Genomic DNA, 13,908 nt, shown 5'->3' on the forward strand with positions numbered 1-13,908 from the left:
GACTAACAGTTTCATATGCCGAAATAGCTCAGTTGGGAGAGCGTTAGACTGAAGATCTAAAGGTCCCTTGTTCAAACCCCGGCGAACTTCCACGAGTTTGGTGAATTGTCCCGGGTTTCGGCAATTTTTTTATGAATGATTGAACAATCGAACAATACAGTTTGAATTGCGTGGACAGAAACCACTTAACACAAATACGGTATGCCGTATTCTGTCTGATTCAAACGCAGTATCCAGAGTTCGACCATGGCAAACTTTGCAAACACAAACCTGCGAAAAAGAAATACCATATCCGGTGTATTGTCCTGTGAAACGCCCTATCAGTAGTTCACCTGCCTTATCAAAAAGGGTGATTTTAAAGTAAAACGAATGCACATTCACCCGAGGATAAAAAAGGTACAACCGTTTATAAACCATAAATTCTTGGTTATTTCCAGCAAAAAGTTCAATTTTACGGTAGATTAAAAGTTTCATATGCCGAAATAGCTCAGTTGGGAGAGCGTTAGACTGAAGATCTAAAGGTCCCTGGTTCAAACCCCGGCGAACTTCCACGAGTTCGGTGAATTGTCGCGGGTTTCGGCAATTATTTTATCAATGATTGAACAATCGAACAATACAGTTTGAATTGCGTGTACAGAAACAACTTAACACAATTACGGTATCCCGTATTCTGTCTGATTCAAACGCTGTATCCAGAGTTCGACCAAGGCAAACTTTGCAAAAACACACATGCGTAAAAGAAATACCATATCCGGTGTATTGTCCTGTGAAAACGCCCTGTCAGAAGTTCGCCTGCCTTATCAAAAAGGGTGATTTTAAAATAAAACGAATGCACATTCACCTGAGGATAAAAAGGTACAACCGTTTATAGACCGTAAATTCTTGGTTATTTCCAGCAAAAAGTTCAACTTTACAGTAGATTAAATGTTTCATATGCCGAAATAGCTCAGTTGGGAGAGCGTTAGACTGAAGATCTAAAGGTCCCTGGTTCAAACCCCGGTGAACTTCCACGAGTTCGGTGAATTGTCCCGGGTTTCGGCAATTATTTTATCAATGATTGAACAATCGAACAATACAGTTTGAATTGCGTGGACAGAAACCACTTAACACAAATACGGTATGCCGTATTCTGTCTGATTCAAACGCAGTATCCAGAGTTCGACCATGGCAAACTTTGCAAACACAAACCTGCGAAAAAGAAATACCATATCCGGTGTATTGTCCTGTGAAACGCCCTATCAGAAGTTCGCCTGCCTTATCAAAAAGGGTGATTTTAAAGTAAAACGAATGCACATTCACCTGAGGATAAAAAGGTACAACCGTTTATAGACCATAAATTCTTGATTATTTCCAGCCAAAAGTTCAATTTTACGGTAGATTAAAAGTTTCATATGCCGAAATAGCTCAGTTGGGAGAGCGTTAGACTGAAGATCTAAAGGTCCCTGGTTCAAACCCCGGCCAACTTCCACGAGTTCGGTGAATTGTTCCGGGTTTCGGCAATTATTTTATCAATGATTGAACAATCGAACAATACAGTTTGAATTGCGCGAACAGAAACCACTTAACACAAATACGGTATCCCGTATTCTGTCTGATTCAAACGCCTGTATCGAGAGATCGACCATGGCAAACTTCGCAAACACAAACCTGCGAAAAAGAAATACCATATCCGGTGAATTGTCATGTGAAACGCCCTATCAGAAGTTCACCTGCCTTATCAAAAAGGGTGATTTTAATGTAAAACGAATGCACATTCACCCGAGGATTGAAAGGTACAACCGTTTATAAACCATAAATTCTTGGTTATTTCCAGCAAAAGTTCAATTTTTCGGTAGATTAAAAGTTTCATATGCCGAAATAGCTCAGTTGGGAGAGCGTTAGACTGAAGATCTAAAGGTCCCTGGTTCAAACCCCGGTGAACTTCCACGAGTTTGGTGAATTGTCCCGGGTTTCGGCAATTTTTTTATGAATGATTGAACAATCGAACAATACAGTTTGAATTGCGTGGACAGAAACCACTTAACACAAATACGGTATGCCGTATTCTGTCTGATTCAAACGCAGTATCCAGAGTTCGACCATGGCAAACTTTGCAAACACAAACCTGCGAAAAAGAAATACCATATCCGGTGTATTGTCCTGTGAAACGCCCTATCAGTAGTTCACCTGCCTTATCAAAAAGGGTGATTTTAAAGTAAAACGAATGCACATTCACCCGAGGATAAAAAAGGTACAACCGTTTATAAACCATAAATTCTTGGTTATTTCCAGCAAAAAGTTCAATTTTACGGTAGATTAAAAGTTTCATATGCCGAAATAGCTCAGTTGGGAGAGCGTTAGACTGAAGATCTAAAGGTCCCTGGTTCAAACCCCGGCGAACTTCCACGAGTTCGGTGAATTGTCCCGGGTTTCGGCAATTATTTTATCAATGATTGAACAATCGAACAATACAGTTTGAATTGCGTGTACAGAAACAACTTAACACAAATACGTTATCCCGTATTCTGTCTGATTCAAATGCTGTATCCAGAGTTCGACCAAGGCAAACTTTGCAAAAACACACATGTGTAAAAGAAATACCATATCCGGTGTATTGTCCTGTGAAAACGCCCTGTCGGAAGTTCACCTGCCTTATCAAAAAGGGTGATTTTAAAGTAAAACGAATGCACATTCACCCGAGGATAAAAAGGTACAACCATTTATAAACCATAAATTCTTGGTTATTTCCAGCAAAAAGTTCAATTTTACGGTAGATTAAAAGTTTCATATGCCGAAATAGCTCAGTTGGGAGAGCGTTAGACTGAAGATCTAAAGGTCCCTGGTTCAAACCCCGGCGAACTTCCACGAGTTCGGTGAATTGTTCCGGGTTTCGGCAATTATTTTATCAATGATTGAACAATCGAACAATACAGTTTGAATTGCGCGAACAGAAACCACTTAACACAAATACGGTATCCCGTATTCTGTCTGATTCAAACGCCTGTATCGAGAGATCGACCATGGCAAACTTCGCAAACACAAACCTGCGAAAAAGAAATACCATATCCGGTGAATTGTCATGTGAAAACTACCTATCAGGAGTTCGCTTGACTTATCAAAAAGGGTGATTTTAAAGTAAAACGAATGCACATTCACCCGAGGATAAAAAGGTACAACCGTTTATAAACCATAAATTCTTGGTTATTTCCAGCAAAAAGTTCAATTTTACGGTAGATTAAAATTTTCATATGCCGAAATAGCTCAGTTGGGAGAGCGTTAGACTGAAGATCTAAAGGTCCTGGTTCAAACCCCGGCGAACTTCCACGAGTTCGGTGAATTGTCGCGGGTTTCGGCAATTATTTTATCAATGATTGAACAATCGAACAATACAGTTTGAATTGCGTGTACAGAAACAACTTAACACAATTACGGTATCCCGTATTCTGTCTGATTCAAACGCAGTATCCAGAGTTCGACCATGGCAATCTTTGCAAACACAAACCTGCGAAAAAGAAATACCATATCCGGTGTATTGTCCTGTGAAACGCCCTATCAGAAGTTCGCCTGCCTTATCAAAAAGGGTGATTTTAAAGTAAAACGAATGCACATTCACCCGAGGATAAAAAGGTACAACCGTTTATAAACCATAAATTCTTGATTATTTCCAGCCAAAAGTTCAATTTTACAGTAGATTAAAAGTTTCATATGCCGAAATAGCTCAGTTGGGAGACCGTTAGACTGAAGATCTAAAGGTCCCTTGTTCAAACCCCGGCGAACTTCCACGAGTTCGATGAATTGTCCCGGGTTTCGGCAATTATTTTATCAATGATTGAGCAATCGAACAATACAGTTTGAATTGCGTGTACAGAAACAACTTAAGACAAATACGGTATCCCGTATTCTGTCTGATTCAAACGCTGTATCCAGAGTTCGACCAAGGCAAACTTTGCAAAAACACACATGCGTAAAAGAAATACCATATCCGGTGTTATTGTCCTGTGAAACGCCCTATCAGAAGTTCACCTGCCTTATCAAAAAGGGTGATTTTAAAGTAAAACGAATGCACATTCACCCGAGGATAAAAAGGTACAACCATTTATAAACCATAAATTCTTGGTTATTTCCAGCAAAAAGTTCAATTTTACGGTAGATTAAAAGTTTCATATGCCGAAATAGCTCAGTTGGGAGAGCGTTAGACTGAAGATCTAAAGGTCCCTGGTTCAAACCCCGGCGAACTTCCACGAGTTCGGTGAATTGTTCCGGGTTTCGGCAATTATTTTATCAATGATTGAACAATCGAACAATACAGTTTGAATTGCGCGAACAGAAACCACTTAACACAAATACGGTATCCCGTATTCTGTCTGATTCAAACGCCTGTATCGAGAGATCGACCATGGCAAACTTCGCAAACACAAACCTGCGAAAAAGAAATACCATATCCGGTGAATTGTCATGTGAAACGCCCTATCAGAAGTTCACCTGCCTTATCAAAAAGGGTGATTTTAATGTAAAACGAATGCACATTCACCCGAGGATTGAAAGGTACAACCGTTTATAAACCATAAATTCTTGGTTATTTCCAGCAAAAGTTCAATTTTTCGGTAGATTAAAAGTTTCATATGCCGAAATAGCTCAGTTGGGAGAGCGTTAGACTGAAGATCTAAAGGTCCCTGGTTCAAACCCCGGCGAACTTCCACGAGTTTGGTGAATTGTCCCGGGTTTCGGCAATTTTTTTATGAATGATTGAACAATCGAACAATACAGTTTGAATTGCGTGGACAGAAACCACTTAACACAAATACGGTATGCCGTATTCTGTCTGATTCAAACGCAGTATCCAGAGTTCGACCATGGCAAACTTTGCAAACACAAACCTGCGAAAAAGAAATACCATATCCGGTGTATTGTCCTGTGAAACGCCCTATCAGTAGTTCACCTGCCTTATCAAAAAGGGTGATTTTAAAGTAAAACGAATGCACATTCACCCGAGGATAAAAAAGGTACAACCGTTTATAAACCATAAATTCTTGGTTATTTCCAGCAAAAAGTTCAATTTTACGGTAGATTAAAAGTTTCATATGCCGAAATAGCTCAGTTGGGAGAGCGTTAAACTGAAGATCTAAAGGTCCCTGGTTCAAACCCCGGCGAACTTCCACGAGTTCGGTGAATTGTCCCGGGTTTCGGCAATTATTTTATCAATGATTGAACAATCGAACAATACAGTTTGAATTGCGTGTACAGAAACAACTTAACACAAATACGTTATCCCGTATTCTGTCTGATTCAAATGCTGTATCCAGAGTTCGACCAAGGCAAACTTTGCAAAAACACACATGTGTAAAAGAAATACCATATCCGGTGTATTGTCCTGTGAAAACGCCCTGTCGGAAGTTCACCTGCCTTATCAAAAAGGGTGATTTTAAAGTAAAACGAATGCACATTCACCCGAGGATAAAAAGGTACAACCATTTATAAACCATAAATTGTTGGTTATTTCCAGCAAAAAGTTCAATTTTACGGTAGATTAAAAGTTTCATATGCCGAAATAGCTCAGTTGGGAGAGCGTTAGACTGAAGATCTAAAGGTCCCTGGTTCAAACCCCGGCGAACTTCCACGAGTTCGGTGAATTGTTCCGGGTTTCGGCAATTATTTTATCAATGATTGAACAATCGAACAATACAGTTTGAATTGCGCGAACAGAAACCACTTAACACAAATACGGTATCCCGTATTCTGTCTGATTCAAACGCCTGTATCGAGAGATCGACCATGGCAAACTTCGCAAACACAAACCTGCGAAAAAGAAATACCATATCCGGTAAATTGTCATGTGAAAACTACCTATCAGGAGTTCGCTTGACTTATCAAAAAGGGTGATTTTAAAGTAAAACGAATGCACATTCACCCGAGGATAAAAAAGGTACAACCGTTTATAAACCATAAATTCTTGGTTATTTCCAGCAAAAAGTTCAATTTTACGGTAGATTAAAAGTTTCATATGCCGAAATAGCTCAGTTGGGAGAGCGTTAAACTGAAGATCTAAAGGTCCCTGGTTCAAACCCCGGCGAACTTCCACGAGTTCGGTGAATTGTCCCGGGTTTCGGCAATTATTTTATCAATGATTGAACAATACAGTTTGAATTGCGTGTACAGAAACAACTTAACACAAATACGTTATCCCGTATTCTGTCTGATTCAAATGCTGTATCCAGAGTTCGACCAAGGCAAACTTTGCAAAAACACACATGTGTAAAAGAAATACCATATCCGGTGAATTGTCCTGTGAAAACGATCTATCAGGAGTTCGCTTGACTTATCAAAAAGGGTGATTTTAAAGTAAAACGAATGCACATTCACCCGAGGATTAAAAGGTACAACCATTTATAAACCATAAATTCTTGGTTATTTCCAGCAAAAAGTTCAATTTTACGGTAGATTAAAAGTTTCATATGCCGAAATAGCTCAGTTGGGAGAGCGTTAGACTGAAGATCTAAAGGTCCCTGGTTCAAACCCCGGCGAACTTCCACGAGTTCGGTGAATTGTTCCGGGTTTCGGCAATTATTTTATCAATGATTGAACAATCGAACAATACAGTTTGAATTGCGCGAACAGAAACCACTTAACACAAATACGGTATCCCGTATTCTGTCTGATTCAAACGCCTGTATCGAGAGATCGACCATGGCAAACTTCGCAAACACAAACCTGCGAAAAAGAAATACCATATCCGGTGAATTGTCATGTGAAAACTACCTATCAGGAGTTCGCTTGACTTATCAAAAAGGGTGATTTTAAAGTAAAACGAATGCACATTCACCCGAGGATAAAAAGGTACAACCGTTTATAAACCATAAATTCTTGGTTATTTCCAGCAAAAAGTTCAATTTTACGGTAGATTAAAATTTTCATATGCCGAAATAGCTCAGTTGGGAGAGCGTTAGACTGAAGATCTAAAGGTCCTGGTTCAAACCCCGGCGAACTTCCACGAGTTCGGTGAATTGTAGCGGTTTTCGGCAATTATTTTATCAATGATTGAACAATCGAACAATACAGTTTGAATTGCGTGTACAGAAACAACTTAACACAAATACGGTATCCCGTATTCTGTCTGATTCAAACGCTGTATCCAGAGTTCGACCAAGGCAAACTTTGCAAAAACACACATGCGTAAAAGAAATACCATATCCGGTGTATTGTCCTGTGAAAACGCCCTGTCAGAAGTTCGCCTGCCTTATCAAAAAGGGTGATTTTAAAATAAAACGAATGCACATTCACCTGAGGATAAAAAGGTACAACCGTTTATAAACCATAAATTCTTGATTATTTCCAGCCAAAAGTTCAATTTTACGGTAGATTAAAAGTTTCATATGCCGAAATAGCTCAGTTGGGAGAGCGTTAGACTGAAGATCTAAAGGTCCCTTGTTCAAACCCCGGCGAACTTCCACGAGTTCGATGAATTGTCCCGGGTTTCGGCAATTATTTTATCAATGATTGAGCAATCGAACAATACAGTTTGAATTGCGTGTACAGAAACAACTTAAGACAAATACGGTATCCCGTATTCTGTCTGATTCAAACGCTGTATCCAGAGTTCGACCAAGGCAAACTTTGCAAAAACACACATGCGTAAAAGAAATACCATATCCGGTGTTATTGTCCTGTGAAACGCCCTATCAGAAGTTCACCTGCCTTATCAAAAAGGGTGATTTTAAAGTAAAACGAATGCACATTCACCCGAGGATAAAAAGGTACAACCATTTATAAACCATAAATTCTTGGTTATTTCCAGCAAAAAGTTCAATTTTACGGTAGATTAAAGGATTCATATGCCGAAATAGCTCAGTTGGGAGAGCGTTAGACTGAAGATCTAAAGGTCCCTGGTTCAAACCCCGGCGAACTTCCACGAGTTCGGTGAATTGTCCCGGGTTTCGGCAATTATTTTATCATTGACTGAACAATCGAACAATACAGTTTGAATTGCGTGGTCAGAAACCACTTAACACAAATACGGCATCCCGTATTCTGTCTGATTCAAACGCCTTATCCAGAGGTCGACCATTGCAAATTTTGCAACTACAAACCTGCGTAAAAGAAATACCATATCCGGTGTATTGTCCTGTGAAAACGCCCTATCAAGAGTGATTTTAAAGTAAAACGAATGCACATTCACCCGAGGATAAAAAAGTACAACCGTTTATATACCATAAATGCTTGGTTATTTCCAGCAAAAAGTTCAAATTTACGGTAGATTATATGTTTCATATGCCGAAATAGCTCAGTTGGGAGAGCGTTAGACTGAAGATCTAAAGGTCCCTTGTTCAAACCCCGGCGAACTTCCACGAGTTCGGTGAATTGTCCCGGGTTTCGGCAATTATTTTATCAATGATTGAACAATCGAACAATACAGTTTGAATTGCGTGTACAGAAACAACTTAACACAAATACGGTATCCCGTATTCTGTCTGATTCAAACGCTGTATCCATGGTTCGACCAAGGCAAACTTTGCAAAAACACACATGTGTAAAAGAAATACCATATCCGGTGAATTGTCCTGTGAAAACGCCCTGTCGGAAGTTCACCTGCCTTATCAAAAAGGGTGATTTTAAAGTAAAACGAATGCACATTCACCCGCGGATAAAAAGGTACAACCGTTTATAAACCATAAATTCTTGATTATTTCCAGCCAAAAGTTCAATTTTACGGTAGATTAAAAGTTTCATATGCCGAAATAGCTCAGTTGGGAGAGCGTTAGACTGAAGATCTAAAGGTCCCTTGTTCAAACCCCGGCGAACTTCCACGAGTTCGGTGAATTGTCCCGGGTTTCGGCAATTACTTTATCAATGATTGAACAATCGAACAATACAGTTTGAATTGCGTGTACAGAAACAACTTAAGACAAATACGGTATCCCGTATTCTGTCTGATTCAAACGCTGTATCCAGAGTTCGACCAAGGCAAACTTTGCAAAAACACACATGCGTAAAAGAAATACCCTATCCGGTGTTATTGTCCTGTGAAACGCCCTATCAGAAGTTCACCTGCCTTATCAAAAAGGGTGATTTTAAAGTAAAACGAATGCACAATCACCCGAGGATAAAAAGGTACAACCATTTATAAACCATAAATTCTTGGTTATTTCCAGCAAAAAGTTCAATTTTATGGTAGATTAAAGGTTTCATATGCCGAAATAGCTCAGTTGGGAGAGCGTTAGACTGAAGATCTAAAGGTCCCTGGTTCAAACCCCGGCGAACTTCCACGAGTTCGGTGAATTGTCCCGGGTTTCGGCAATTATTTTATCATTGACTGAACAATTGAACAATACAGTTTGAATTGCGTGGTCAGAAACCACTTAACACAAATACGGCATCCCGTATTCTGTCTGATTCAAACGCCTTATCCAGAAGTCGACCATTGCAAATTTTGCAACTACAAACCTGCGTAAAAGAAATACCATATCCGGTGTATTGTCCTGTGAAAACGCCCTATCAAGAGTGATTTTAAAGTAAAACGAATGCACATTCACCCGAGGATAAAAAAGTACAACCGTTTATATACCATAAATGCTTGGTTATTTCCAGCAAAAAGTTCAAATTTACGGTAGATTATATGATTCATATGCCGAAATAGCTCAGTTGGGAGAGCGTTAGACTGAAGATCTAAAGGTCCCTGGTTCAAACCCCGGCGAACTTCCACGAGTTCGGTGAATTGTCCCGGGTTTCGGCAATTATTTTATCATTGACTGAACAATCGAACAATACAGTTTGAATTGCGTGGACAGAAACCACTTAACACAAATACGGTATGCCGTATTCTGTCTGATTCAAACGCAGTATCCAGAGTTCGACCATGGCAAACTTTGCAAACACAAACCTGCGAAAAAGAAATACCATATCCGGTGTATTGTCCTGTGAAACGCCCTATCAGAAGTTCACCTGCCTTATCAAAAAAAGTGATTTTAAAGTAAAACGAATGCACATTCACCTGAGGATAAAAAGGTACAACCGTTTATAGACCATAAATTCTTGGTTATTTCCAGCAAAAAGTTCAACTTTACGGTAGATTAAATGTTTCATATGCCGAAATAGCTCAGTTGGGAGAGCGTTAGACTGAAGATCTAAAGGTCCCTGGTTCAAACCCCGGCGAACTTCCACGAGTTCGGTGAATTGTCCCGGGTTTCGGCAATTATTTTATCAATGATTGAACAATCGAACAATACAGTTTGAATTGCGTGTACAGAAACAACTTAACACAAATACGGTATCCCGTATTCTGTCTGATTCAAACGCTGTATCCAGAGGTCGACCATTGCAAAGTTTGCAACTGCAAACCTGCGTAACAGAAATAACATATCCGGTGTATTGTCCTGTGAAAACGCCCTATCAGAAGTTCGCTTGCCTTATCAAAAAGGGTGATTTTAAAGTAAAACGAATGCACATTCACCTGAGGATAAAAAGGTACAACCGTTTATAGACCATAAATTCTTGGTTATTTCCATCAAAAAGTTCAACTTTACGGTAGATTAAATGTTTCATATGCCGAAATAGCTCAGTTGGGAGAGCGTTAGACTGAAGATCTAAAGGTGCCTGGTTCAAACCCCGGCGAACTTCCACGAGTTTGGTGAATTGTCCCGGGTTTCGGCTATTTTTTTATGAATGATTGAACAATCGAACAATACAGTTTGAATTGCGTGGACAGAAACCACTTAACACAAATACGGTATGCCGTATTCTGTCTGATTCAAACGCAGTATCCAGAGTTCGACCATGGCAAACTTTGCAAACACAAACCTGCGAAAAAGAAATACCATATCCGGTGTATTGTCCTGTGAAACGCCCTATCAGTAGTTCACCTGCCTTATCAAAAAGGGTGATTTTAAAGTAAAACGAATGCACATTCACCCGAGGATAAAAAAGTTACAACCGTTTATAAACCATAAATTCTTGGTTATTTCCAGCAAAAAGTTCAATTTTACGGTAGATTAAAAGTTTCATGTGCCGAAATAGTTCAGTTGGGAGAGCGTTAGACTGAAGATCTAAAGGTCCCTGGTTCTAACCCCGGTGAACTTCCACGAGTTCGGTGAATTGTCCCGGGTTTCGGCAATTATTTTATCAATGATTGAACAATCGAACAATACAGTTTGAATTGCGTGGACAGAAACCACATAACACAAATACGGTATGCCGTATTCTGTCTGATTCAAACGCAGTATCCAGAGTTCGACCATGGCAAACTTTGCAAACACAAACCTGCGAAAAAGAAATACCATATCCGGTGTATTGTCCTGTGAAACGCCCTATCAGAAGTTCACCTGCCTTATCAAAAAGGGTGATTTTAAAGTAAAACGAATGCACATTCACCCGAGGATAAAAAGGTACAACCGTTTATAAACCATAAATTCTTGGTTATTTCCAGCAAAAAGTTCAATTTTACGGTAGATTAAAAGTTTCATATGCCGAAATAGCTCAGTTGGGAGAGCGTTAGACTGAAAATCTAAAGGTCCCTGGTTCAAACCCCGGCGAACTTCCACGAGTTCGGTGAATTGTCCCGGGTTTCGGCAATTATTTCATCAATGATTGAACAATCGAACAATACAGTTTGAATTGCGTGGACAGAAACCACTTAACGCAAATACGGTATGCCGTATTCTGTCTGATTCAAACGCTGTATCCAGAGTTCGACCAAGGCAAACTTTGCAAAAACACACATGCGTAAAAGAAATACCATATCCGGTGTATTGTCCTGTGAAAACGCCCTGTCAGAAGTTCACCTGCCTTATCAAAAAGGGTGATTTTAAAATAAAACGAATGCACATTCACCTGAGGATAAAAAGGTACAACCGTTTATAGACCATAAATTCTTGGTTTAACTTTACAGTAGATTAAATGTTTCATATGCCGAAATAGCTCATTTGGGAGAGCGTTAGACTGAAGATCTAAAGGTCCCTGGTTCAAACCCCGGCGAATTTCCACGAGTTCGGTGAAGTGTCCCGGGTTTCCGCAATTATTTTATCAATGATTGAACAATCGAACAATACAGTTTGAATTGCGTGTACAGAAACAACTTAACAAACATACGGTATCCCGTATTCTGTCTGATTCAAACGCTGTATCCAGAGGTCGACCATTGCAAACTTTGCAACTGCAAACCTGCATAACATAAATAACATATCCGATGTATTGTCCTGTGAAAACGCCCTATCAGAAGTTCGCCTGCCTTATCAAAAAGGGTGATTTTAAAGTAAAACGAATGCACATTCACCCGCGGATAAAAAGGTACAACCGTTTATAAACCATAAATTCTTGGTTATTTCCAGCAAAAAGTTCAATTTTTCGGTAGATTAAAAGTTTCATATGCCGAAATAGCTCAGTTGGGAGAGCGTTAGACTGAAGATCTAAAGGTCCCTGGTTCAAACCCCGGCGAACTTCCACGAGTTCGGTGAATTGTCCCGAGTTTCCGCAATTATTTTATCAATGATTGAACAATCGAACAATACAGTTTGAATTGCGTGTACAGAAACAACTTAACACAAATACGGTATCCCGTATTCTGTCTGATTCAAACGCTCTTTATAAAGTTCGACCAATGCAAACATTGCAACTGGAAACATGCGTAAAAGAAATACCATATCCGGTGTTATTGTCCTGTGAAACGCCCTATCAGAAGTTCGCCTGCCTTATCAAAAAGGGTGATTTTAAAGTAAAACGAATGCACATTCACCTGAGGATAAAAAGGTACAACCGTTTATAAACCATAAATTCTTGGTTATTTCCAGCAAAAAGTTCAATTTTACGGTAGATCAGAAGTTTCATATGCCGAAATAGCTCAGTTGGGAGAGCGTTAGACTGAAGATCTAAAGGTACCTGGTTCAAACCCCGGCGAACTTCCACGAGTTCGGTGAATTGTCCCGGGTTTCGGCAATTATTTTATCAATGATTGAACAATCGAACAATACAGTTTGAATTGCGTGTACAGAAACAACTTAGCACAAATACGGTATCCCGTATTCTGTCTGATTCAAACGCTGTATCCAGAGTTCGACCAAGGCAAACTTTGCAAAAACACACATGCGTAAAAGAAATACCCTATCCGGTGTTATTGTCCTGTGAAACGCCCTATCAGAAGTTCACCTGCCTTATCAAAAAGGGTGATTTTAAAGTAAAACGAATGCACAATCACCCGAGGATAAAAAGGTACAACCATTTATAAACCATAAATTCTTGGTTATTTCCAGCAAAAAGTTCAATTTTATGGTAGATTAAAGGTTTCATATGCCGAAATAGCTCAGTTGGGAGAGCGTTAGACTGAAGATCTAAAGGTCCCTTGTTCAAACCCCGGCGAACTTCCACGAGTTCGGTGAATTGTCCCGGGTTTCGGCAATTATTTTATCATTGACTGAACAATTGAACAATACAGTTTGAATTGCGTGGTCAGAAACCACTTAACACAAATACGGCATCCCGTATTCTGTCTGATTCAAACGCCTTATCCAGAAGTCGACCATTGCAAATTTTGCAACTACAAACCTGCGTAAAAGAAATACCATATCCGGTGTATTGTCCTGTGAAAACGCCCTATCAAGAGTGATTTTAAAGTAAAACGAATGCACATTCACCCGAGGATAAAAAAGTACAACCGTTTATATACCATAAATGCTTGGTTATTTCCAGCAAAAAGTTCAAATTTACGGTAGATTATATGATTCATATGCCGAAATAGCTCAGTTGGGAGAGCGTTAGACTGAAGATCTAAAGGTCCCTGGTTCAAACCCCGGCGAACTTCCACGAGTTCGGTGAATTGTCCCGGGTTTCGGCAATTATTTTATCATTGACTGAACAATCGAACAATACAGTTTGAATTGCGTGGACAGAAACCACTTAACACAAATACGGTATGCCGTATTCTGTCTGATTCAAACGCAGTATCCA

General features: G+C 39.6%; 19 non-coding genes across 19 annotated transcripts; all 19 read left to right on the plus strand.

Moving 5' to 3' along the window:
* Positions 1-476: 476 nt before the first annotated feature.
* Positions 477-562, plus strand: TRNAF-GAA (transfer RNA phenylalanine (anticodon GAA)). The gene has a single exon. It is a non-coding gene; the product is annotated as a tRNA-Phe (tRNA).
* A 373-nt stretch (positions 563-935) lies between these two features.
* On the plus strand, positions 936-1,006 carry TRNAF-GAA (transfer RNA phenylalanine (anticodon GAA)). The gene has a single exon. It is a non-coding gene; the product is annotated as a tRNA-Phe (tRNA).
* A 387-nt stretch (positions 1,007-1,393) lies between these two features.
* Positions 1,394-1,479, plus strand: TRNAF-GAA (transfer RNA phenylalanine (anticodon GAA)). Its single transcript has one exon. It is a non-coding gene; the product is annotated as a tRNA-Phe (tRNA).
* A 372-nt stretch (positions 1,480-1,851) lies between these two features.
* Positions 1,852-1,922, plus strand: TRNAF-GAA (transfer RNA phenylalanine (anticodon GAA)). The gene has a single exon. It is a non-coding gene; the product is annotated as a tRNA-Phe (tRNA).
* Positions 1,923-2,310: 388 nt separating this feature from the next.
* Positions 2,311-2,396, plus strand: TRNAF-GAA (transfer RNA phenylalanine (anticodon GAA)). The gene has a single exon. It is a non-coding gene; the product is annotated as a tRNA-Phe (tRNA).
* Positions 2,397-2,769: 373 nt separating this feature from the next.
* TRNAF-GAA (transfer RNA phenylalanine (anticodon GAA)) lies at positions 2,770-2,855 on the plus strand. Its single transcript has one exon. It is a non-coding gene; the product is annotated as a tRNA-Phe (tRNA).
* Positions 2,856-3,229: 374 nt separating this feature from the next.
* On the plus strand, positions 3,230-3,314 carry TRNAF-GAA (transfer RNA phenylalanine (anticodon GAA)). Its single transcript has one exon. It is a non-coding gene; the product is annotated as a tRNA-Phe (tRNA).
* An 831-nt stretch (positions 3,315-4,145) lies between these two features.
* On the plus strand, positions 4,146-4,231 carry TRNAF-GAA (transfer RNA phenylalanine (anticodon GAA)). Its single transcript has one exon. It is a non-coding gene; the product is annotated as a tRNA-Phe (tRNA).
* A 372-nt stretch (positions 4,232-4,603) lies between these two features.
* TRNAF-GAA (transfer RNA phenylalanine (anticodon GAA)) lies at positions 4,604-4,689 on the plus strand. The gene has a single exon. It is a non-coding gene; the product is annotated as a tRNA-Phe (tRNA).
* An 832-nt stretch (positions 4,690-5,521) lies between these two features.
* On the plus strand, positions 5,522-5,607 carry TRNAF-GAA (transfer RNA phenylalanine (anticodon GAA)). Its single transcript has one exon. It is a non-coding gene; the product is annotated as a tRNA-Phe (tRNA).
* Positions 5,608-6,433: 826 nt separating this feature from the next.
* On the plus strand, positions 6,434-6,519 carry TRNAF-GAA (transfer RNA phenylalanine (anticodon GAA)). Its single transcript has one exon. It is a non-coding gene; the product is annotated as a tRNA-Phe (tRNA).
* Positions 6,520-6,893: 374 nt separating this feature from the next.
* Positions 6,894-6,978, plus strand: TRNAF-GAA (transfer RNA phenylalanine (anticodon GAA)). The gene has a single exon. It is a non-coding gene; the product is annotated as a tRNA-Phe (tRNA).
* An 832-nt stretch (positions 6,979-7,810) lies between these two features.
* On the plus strand, positions 7,811-7,896 carry TRNAF-GAA (transfer RNA phenylalanine (anticodon GAA)). Its single transcript has one exon. It is a non-coding gene; the product is annotated as a tRNA-Phe (tRNA).
* A 1,268-nt stretch (positions 7,897-9,164) lies between these two features.
* Positions 9,165-9,250, plus strand: TRNAF-GAA (transfer RNA phenylalanine (anticodon GAA)). Its single transcript has one exon. It is a non-coding gene; the product is annotated as a tRNA-Phe (tRNA).
* A 350-nt stretch (positions 9,251-9,600) lies between these two features.
* Positions 9,601-9,686, plus strand: TRNAF-GAA (transfer RNA phenylalanine (anticodon GAA)). Its single transcript has one exon. It is a non-coding gene; the product is annotated as a tRNA-Phe (tRNA).
* A 372-nt stretch (positions 9,687-10,058) lies between these two features.
* TRNAF-GAA (transfer RNA phenylalanine (anticodon GAA)) lies at positions 10,059-10,144 on the plus strand. The gene has a single exon. It is a non-coding gene; the product is annotated as a tRNA-Phe (tRNA).
* A 1,290-nt stretch (positions 10,145-11,434) lies between these two features.
* On the plus strand, positions 11,435-11,520 carry TRNAF-GAA (transfer RNA phenylalanine (anticodon GAA)). Its single transcript has one exon. It is a non-coding gene; the product is annotated as a tRNA-Phe (tRNA).
* Positions 11,521-12,335: 815 nt separating this feature from the next.
* Positions 12,336-12,421, plus strand: TRNAF-GAA (transfer RNA phenylalanine (anticodon GAA)). The gene has a single exon. It is a non-coding gene; the product is annotated as a tRNA-Phe (tRNA).
* Positions 12,422-13,689: 1,268 nt separating this feature from the next.
* TRNAF-GAA (transfer RNA phenylalanine (anticodon GAA)) lies at positions 13,690-13,775 on the plus strand. Its single transcript has one exon. It is a non-coding gene; the product is annotated as a tRNA-Phe (tRNA).
* Positions 13,776-13,908: the final 133 nt, after the last annotated feature.

This window comes from Saccoglossus kowalevskii, chromosome 13, assembly GCF_978046115.1.
Source record: "Saccoglossus kowalevskii chromosome 13, keSacKowa6.1, whole genome shotgun sequence".
Taxonomy (NCBI): Eukaryota; Metazoa; Hemichordata; class Enteropneusta; family Harrimaniidae; genus Saccoglossus; species Saccoglossus kowalevskii.